The sequence below is a fragment of the Bombina bombina genome, chromosome 6 (genome assembly GCF_027579735.1).
Source record: "Bombina bombina isolate aBomBom1 chromosome 6, aBomBom1.pri, whole genome shotgun sequence".
Taxonomy (NCBI): domain Eukaryota; kingdom Metazoa; phylum Chordata; class Amphibia; order Anura; family Bombinatoridae; genus Bombina; species Bombina bombina.
Window position 1 is genome coordinate 1029264213 of NC_069504.1, and position 9332 is coordinate 1029273544.

At 36.3% G+C, this 9332-nt stretch overlaps 1 pseudogene; it reads right to left on the bottom strand.

Annotated features, from left to right (window-relative positions):
- Positions 1-8739: 8739 nt before the first annotated feature.
- LOC128664862 (transmembrane protein 263-like) overlaps positions 8740-9332 on the bottom strand; it is an 8632-nt pseudogene continuing 8039 nt past the window's right edge.

Below are 9332 nucleotides of genomic sequence, written 5' to 3' on the forward strand. Positions count from 1 at the left end.
AGTGTGTGTGCACGAGCGAAACCCCACGCATGCTAAGGACTTTGGATAATCGCAACTGTGCTAACTTATTCTCACCATAGACTTCCAACGAAGAGCGCAGAAGAAACAAACCCACTTGCTTGCGAGCTTACCTGACAGGAGTTATTAATATTTCCCTTTACAATGTTCTTCACATACAGGAAAATTTTATTTTTATTATAATATATATAAATAAATATCGGTGTGTGTATATAATATATATATAGTGTTGTGTGTGGTGTGTGGTGTGTGTTACATGTGAAGTCCGAAGAAGCTCTGGGTAAAGCCTGAAGTAGTGTAATGCAGCTCTGGGTAAAGCCTGAAGTAGTGCAATTCCCCATAAACACTATGTTTTTTTTTTTGATGGGGGTTCAATGGAGGTGCCCCGCCGATCCTCTAGTATCCACCCCAAGTGAACCTTGGGAATGAGGTTTACGAGGGGGGCTTTGCCACCCTTGAACCACCCAAGCAGAGGCAAAAAAAATTGTGAAGATGTGAATTATAGTGCATATATATATTTACACATATATACAGTAAAAAGTCTACACACCCCTGTTAAAATGCAGGTTTCTGTAAAGTAAAAAAAAAATGAGACAAATATAAATAATTTCAGAACCTTTTCCACCTTTAATGTGACCTATAAACTGTACAACTCAATTGAAAAACAAACTGAAATCTTTTAGGTGAAGGGAAGTGTAAAAAAAAAAATAATAATAATATGGTTGCATAATTGTGCACACCCTTAAACTAATACGTTGTTGAAGCAACTTTTGATTTAATTACAGCACTCAGTCTTTTTGGGTATGTGTCTATCAGCATGGCAGATTGTGAGGGCATCTCCTGTGCACAGCCCTCTTCAGATAACCCCACAGATATTTAATTGAATTCAGGTCTGGCCTCTGGCTGGGCCATTCCAAAACTTTAATCTTCTTCTGGTGAAGCCATTCCTTTGTTGATTTGGATGTATGCTTTGGGTCGTTGTTATGCTGAAAGATGACGTTCCTCTTCATGTTCAGCTTTCTAGCAGAAGCCTGAAGGTTTTGTGCCAATATTGACTGGTATTTGGAACTGTTCCTAATTCCGTCTACCTTGAATAAGACCCCAGTTCCGGCTGAAGAAAAACCGCCCCAAAGCATGATGTTGCCACCACCATGCTTCACTGTGGATATTGTGTTCTTTTGGTGATGTGCAGTGTTGTTTTTGCGCCAAACATATTTTTGGGAATTATTGCCAAAAGGTTCAACCTTGGTTTCATCAGACCATAACACCTTTTTTTTTTACAGATGTGTTTTTGCTCAATTTAGCTGGGCTTGGATGTTTTTCTTCGTAAGAAAAGGCTTCCGTTTTGCCGTCAACCCCAAAGCATAAACATATGAAGAATACGGGAGATTGTTGTCACATGTACTACACAGCCAGTACTTGCCAGATATTCCTGCGGCTCCTTTAATGTTGCTGTAGGCCTCTTGGTAGCCTCCCAGACCAGTTTTCTTCTCGTCTTTTCATCAATTTTGGAGGGACATCCAGTTCTTGGTAATGTCACTGTTGTGCCATATGTTCTCCACTTGATGATGACTGTCTTAACTGTGTTCCATTGTATATCTAATGCCTTGGAAATTCTTTTGTACCCTTCTCTTGACTGATACCTTTTAACAATGAGATCCCACTGATTCTTTGGAAGCTCTCTGCGGACTATGGCTTTTGTGTAGGACACGACTAAGAAAATGTCAGGAAAGACCTACTAGGACAGCTGAACTTTATTCAGGGTTAATCAGAGGCACTTTAAATTATGGCAGGTGTGTGATGACTTATTTAACATGGTTTTGAATGTGATTGCTTAATTCTGAACACGGCTACATCCCCAGTTATTATGCAACCACATTATTTTAGTTTTTTTTTTTACTTCCCTCCATCTTAAAGATTTCAGTTTGTTTTTCAATTGAGTTGTGTAGTTTATAGGTCACATTAAAGGTGGAAAAAGTTCTGAAATGATTTTATCTTTGTCTAATTTTTTTACATCACAGAAACCTGAAATTTTAACAGGGGTGTGTAGACTTTTTATATACACTGTATATATACACAGTGGATATAAAAAGTCTACACACCCCTGTTAAAATGTCTTTTTTTTTTTTTTAATCACAGAAACCTGAGACAAAGATAAATAATTTCAGAACTTTTTCCACCTTTAATGTGACCTATAAACTGTACAACTCAATTGAAAAACAAACTGAAATCTTTAAGGTGGAGGGAAGTAAACAAAAAAAAAAACTAAAATAATGTGGTTGCATAAGTGTGCACACCCTCTTATAACTGGGGATGTAGCTGTGTTCAGAATTAAGCAATCACATTCAAAACCATGTTAAATAAGAGTCATCATACACCTGTCATCATTTAAAGTGCCTCTGATTAACCCCAAATAAAAGTTCAGCTGCTCTAGTAGGTCTTTCCTGAAATTTTCTTAGTCGCATCCTACAGTAAAAGCCATGGTCCAGAGAGAGCTTCCAAAGCATCAGAGGGATCTCATTGTTAAAAGGTATCAGTCAGGAAAAGGGTACAATAGAATTTCCAAGGCATTAGATATACCAAGTTACACAGTGAAGACAGTCATCATCAAGTGGAGAAAATATGGCACAACCGTGACATTACCAAGAACTGGACATCCCTCCAAAATTGATGAAAAGACGAGAAGAAAACTGGTCTGGGAGGCTACCAAGAGGCTTACGAAGAAAAACATCCAAGCCAGGCTACATTTTGCAAAAACACATCTGAAGTCTCCCAAATGCATGTGGGAAAAGGTGTTAAGGTCTGATAAAACCAAGGTTGAACTTTTTGGCCATAATTCCAAAAGATATGTTTGGCACAAAAACAACACTGCATATCACCAAAAGAACACATACCCACAGTGAAGCATGGTGGTGGCAGCATCATGCTTTGGGGCTGTTTTTCTTCAGCTGGAACTGGAGCCTTAGTTAAGCTAGAGGGAATTATGAACAGTTCCAAATACCAGTCAATATTGGCACAAAACCTTCAGGCTTCTGCTAGAAAGCTGAGCATGAGAGGAACTTCATCTTTCAGCATAACAACAACCCAAAGCATACATCCAAACCAACAAAGGAATGGCTTCACCAGAAGAAGATTAAAGTTTTGGAATGGCCCAGCCAGAGCCCAGACCTGAATCCGATTGAGAATCTGTGGGGTGATCTGAAGAGGGCTGTGCATAGGAGATGCCCTAACAATCTGACAGATTTGGAGTGTTTTGGCAAAGAAGAGTGGGCAAATCTTGCCAAGTCAAAATGTGCCATGCTGATACTCATACACAGAAACCTGACATTTTAACAGGGGTGTGTAGACTTTTTTTTATCCACTGTATATATATATATATATATATATATATATATATATATATATATATATATATATATATATATGTGTGTGTGCGTTTCATAAATGTATTGGTTACTGAAATGTGCTAAAAAGTATCATTTTTTAAATCAAATATATAGAAGATGTGAATATGTTTTGATGAAGTGAGTCAACGGGATTTGTGTTTCACGCTTTAGGTCTAACAGTGTCAGGTTAGCGCACATAAAAAAAAAAAAAAAAAAAATAGTAATCTTAAAGCACTCTTGAAATATAAAATATTAAAAATTATTATAGAAACTAATATATACCATCGCTGCGGAATCTGTTGGTGCTTTATAAATAAAGAATAAATATATATATATATATATACACACACACACAACACAATGGATTATTTAGAATTGGTAAACTAAATACATTAGCCAAATTCTTCTGTTTCTTCTGTACTTCAAGCGCCTTCTTTCAGAAGGTGGTTTGTAGTACAAACAGATGCTTCTTGCTATTGGTTAGGGGCAGTACTCAGCCAAGTTAATTCCAAAAGTGAGGAACATCCCATACTTTACCTAAGCTGTTACACACATCATATGCAGTGGTAGAAGGAATGTTTAGCTGTGGTATGGTTCTTGCAAAAGTAACAGCCATATTTATATGGCAGAGACTTTACTGTTATAACAGATCATGACCCTCTGCATTGGCTAGATAGGGTGGCAGGAAACAAAAGAAAGCTGCCCAGATGGAGCTTTATATTGCAACACTATAATTTCACTGTGCAGCACAAGGAAGACAGCTTATATGGAAATGCTGATGGTTTATCATGACAAGGAAAGGCAGTGGTGTTGCTGGAAAAGAGATTAGCATGTCACTAACCCATTTCTCCACAATCTTTAAGGGGGGAAGTGTCATGATACAATAATAAAAGGTGTAGCGGATACCTGGAATAGTCATCCAGCAGAAATAGGTGGATATCGGAGCATTGCTGCGGTTAACCTGATTTGTTTTTGCATTACAAAGGAAAAAAGGTTGAGGAATATAGATAAATGCAGTGTAGATTCAGCAGAACTTGAATAAGCTTTTTTTATAAACATCTCAGTGGACATAAGTAGTTCCCAAAGGACTGTTGTAAACCTATCAGTGATATATGTGTAAGTGTAGATTCTGTGTTTTGTTTTAAGTCCTATTTTATTTCAAGAAGTGTATTTGGCATTTATTTTGTTTTTTTTTTAATAGGTCCTTTGTTTTATGTAACTTGACTTGGCACTCTAACATTTATCTGTCTTTTTGTCATTCAAATATCAATAATCACTAGGCTGTAATCACGTTACCAAACAGTTAATTGTGTGGTATTACTGGAGAGTAATTGGGGCTACTCAAGACACCCTTATCCAAAGTCCTTGGGTGATGGCGGCACAGTTAATCTGGGTTGGTGCAGGCAGGTAAAGGTAGGGCTGACAGACTATAGCCGTGACAAGCTTTGTCAGTGAAAGAACCCTTCTTGATTTTCAATCAGGATAACATTATCCTACAAACTGTTTCAGAATTATTACTTAAAATGGTTTTAGATTACCATTACTCTAAAGACATTGTTCTACTATTTTCTTGTATACAAAACAGGTAATAATTTAATATACAATAATTAACTGAAATATAAACACCTGTGTAGGAGGAATAAAACTGAATGAGGAACAGCCAAACTCTGCCAACAAGGTGAGGTTGTTGAAGACTGAGTACAGCAGCAAGACACAAGGTTGTTATACTGCATCAGCAAGGTCCTTCTCAGGCAGAAATTTAAAGTCAGACAGAGGTTTCCAGATATGCTGTGTAAGATCTCCTGAAGAAACACACACAACATCATGTTTAGGCCCTTCACAATCGGAAAGGTGCCATCAGCTCAGAATTAGCAGAAACCATCTACTGGTCAAAAGCGATCTCATGGAAGACTTGAGGCAAAAAAAAAAAAAATCTCTGATGTGGAAACAAGGCGAAGCGATTCAACTATGAATAGAAACACAGAAACTGTGGTGCATAAAAATGGGAACAGCTGATCTGGAATGAGGAGTCAAAATGTGTTTAATTGGCTGTAGTAGAAGGCAGTTTGCTGAAGGGCTGGTGTGCGGTACAAGAATGAGCGTCTGCAGGAAATCAATGAAGCATGGTGGACGTTCCTTTCAAGTTTGGGGTTGCATTTATACAAATGGAGATGGGGATTTGGTCTCCCAAATGCTGAGAAGTACAGGTAGATAACATCCATAATGCAATACCTTCAAGGATGCACCTGGTTGGTCCAATTTTTTTTTTTCTGCAGCATGACAACTAAACCAAACATACAGTCAAAGTCATTAAGAACTATCTTCAGTGTAAAGAAGAACACGGACTCCTGAAAGTGATGCCCCCTGCAAAGCCCTGATCTCAACATTAAAGTGACACTGTACCCAAATTTTTTCTTTTGTAATTCAGAAAAGGCATGCAATTTTAAGCACCTTTTTTATTGGTGGATGAATTTATCCACTAATCACAACCCAGGTTGTTCACCAAAAATGGGCCGGCATCTAAACTTACATTCTTGCATTTCAAATAAAGATACCAAGAGAATGAAGAAAATGTGATAATAAGAGTAAATTAGAAAGTTGCTTAAAATTTCATGCTCAATCTGAATCACGAAAGAAAATTTTTGGGTACAGTGTCCCTTTAAGTCTGTCTGGGATTACATGGAGAGACAAGCACCTGATGCAGCCCAAATCCACAGATCTGTCAAGTTCCTTTATGATGATAAAAAAAAACAAAAAAAAAAACAACAAAAAAACACAACACCACACACACGCTATACATAGAAAAACTGATGCTGTTTTGAAGGCAAAGAGTGGTCAGATCAAATATTGATTTTCTTTTTGTTCACTCAGTTATTTGTTATCAATTAACAAAATTCAATTTCTATGCCTGTCTTAACTATTTACACAGTAGTGTGTATACCAACAACACAAGCTAACATGTTTCTGTAATCTTTCTGTTCCACTATGCCTTCCATATCTTTAGTGTAACCTGTTAGAATATGGCAGAATTTCTCTGATGAGGTGGAGAGAATAAAATTGGTCACAAAGAGCCTTAGAGTAATGTTCAAGAGTCCAGAGGTCACAAAGGGTTTCACTCCCCTCTATATAAAAAAATAAAATAAAAAACACACACACCTTCCTTAATTGAGCGAAAACATTATAGTTTAGGTACCCAAGACTTGCCTCTTCTTCAGAGTTCAGTGCTAAGATGTCAAGAATGGAGGCATTCCGACTGATCTATCCCTTTCCCTGCAAAATGCCTAACATACTGTCACATCAACCCATGAACAAATATTTCAGTAAACACTGCAATTCCACAGCACTATTATAAAATGCCCTTTTATTGGCACAAGATTAAAACGAACCAGTGACGTTTCGGGGTTTCCCCCTTAATCAGGTGTATGATTAAGGGGGAAACCCCGAAACGTCACTGGTTCGTTTTAATCTTGTGCCAATAAAGGACATTTTATAATAGTGCTGTGGACCATTGCAGTGTTTACAAGTTAATTGGGGGAACTGGCAACATCCATGGTCTTCATGTGCACTCAGCGCTACTTTCTGCTGTATTATTCAGATAGAATAAATATTTCAGAGGAGGAGGGGTTAATCACAGCACATTCTGGGAAATAAATGTTCCATGCATCACAAAGCCTGATGGGCTATATAAATGGAGAAGTTCCACGCAAATTTACAGCATAAAGATTTATACAAACTGCAGGTTTTTCTGGTAAGGAGTAAAAAAACATTTTGAGGAACTGCACAAATAAGGAATTTATTCAGGCTCAAAAGTTTATTCTTAATCTTGCCACATTTCACAGTTCAAGTGGTCGATTAACGCAGTACATGTCTTAGGAATACTAAAATACAAGGAACAAAATACCTCTTAATTAAAAAAAGATAAGCATAGGCTGTAATAAACACAGATCTTTCTTACCACTCCCTATTCATTTGCATGGTCAAAAAGATAAGCCAAATAATTATTCGTTTATCAGCATACAGGGAATAAACATTTTGCAAAGTATATTAACATGAAAATTAATGCCTGGGATCCTTTGCAATGATGATAATCTCATAAAAAAAAAAAAAAAAAAAAAAAAAAAATACATTTTTATGTTGTAGAACAATTTTGAATGGAGTGGATATTTAAAACACATTTCAAATAGTCATTAAAATATTTAAAAGCTGTGCTTTAATATAATAATAGTTTATTACAGGAAATATGGAGTTTAGTGTTTAGAACAAGAAACAAAATACCTGAGGAAAACAAGGTATGTTTCTATAAGGCACTAAGATGTTTTGTCAAGGATAAATCAACTTAGAAAATACTATACCAATAAACTTGCGCTTCAACATTTTATATCACAAAATAAATTACACCCAAACTTTGATGGATATCTAAATAAAAAAATGCAACACAAAAAAAAAAAAAAAAAAAGGGAACAAAAACAAAATGTAATGTACGTTTATCAGGCTAAATAACATTTTCACACTTCTAGACAGTATCTTTACCCATAAAACAAATCAAATTTTATTGTGACAAATATCAAGTTTTTTTTATAGAAAAGAATTAAAAAAAAAAAAAAAAAAAAAGGGAACAAAAACAAAATGTAATGTACGTTTAGCAGGCTAAATAACATTTTCACACTTCTAGACAGTATCTTTACCCATAAAACAAATCAACAAAAAAAAAAAAAGTTGAAATTTTGGACTTATATAGGATTTACAAAAAAAAAAAAAAAAAAACACATTTATATCAGATACATTTAAATTGTTTCAAAATGCAGCTCACATTTTAACATATTGGGTTGGTATGTGGTGTTTATTTTTCGTTTTAGGTTTTTGGGGTCTTTCAGTTTTAAAAAAATATTCAAGACTGTCCCGATTCCTTCCATTACCTTTATGGATTTTTATACCAATCTACACCAGTATAGTCGATCAAAACAAAAAAAAGTGACTTATGATGACATGCTGCACTACCTCTGCTGTGCCGAGTTCTACAAAAAAAACAACCCAACAACAACACTCGTGACGCCAAGTCAGGTAATGAATGGCTCTAGCAATTTAACCAACATCGCCAACTGAAAATGCAAATGTTTTACCATAATACACATGATTTAGTTTAGAATAATAAAATGTAACATTTGAATTGCAGTTTCAATGAACCTTCATAGTATTGTGGTTCTGCTGTGGTCCCTTCTGCTTCTTCAGGCAGCCTCAGAGATAAATGTCTTAAGTAATGTGTCAGTCACTTAATCCTCTGCAGGTGCCAAATCAAACTGGGACAGTTCTCTCAAAAGATATTTTTTTTGCCAGTTCAGTCAGATTTGTCTTTCTTTTTGCCGGACACTTTACTTGAGACAACAGACCCCACTGCTGAAAACACTTCCTGTAACAACAGACTCCGCCTTTGACAATGCCAACTCCTATACTGGGCACAGAAGTGACTGCAGTTTTAGTCACTTCGTAACCTTTCCCACCAATCCAGGCTACCCCTCCAATTGTGGCACCAACAGCTCCTTTGGTCACACTGAAAAGGCCACCAGTTACACGAGAAAACATGCCAGGCTGTTGCTGAGGATGATCTTTAACGGTATCTGGGAGTAAGAAAGAACAATTAGAAATTTGCAGAATGTAATTTCAACTGTTTTAGTATAAAATCGGTTATGAAAACAATGGTACTTTCTATCATAAAAGGGCTTCTAATGAAAATAATGCTTGGATTGACATTAAATCAACGACTGGTACATATGCACCATTCACACACCTGCCTGTCACTCAAGCATATGCACAGTAGTATCTCTGTGAATTAGTCACACAAATACATTATGTGCAATCTCTTATTTATAATCATACCTCTGTGATAATGCAGGGTCACTTCCAGACCACCCAATAAAGTGAACCACACAA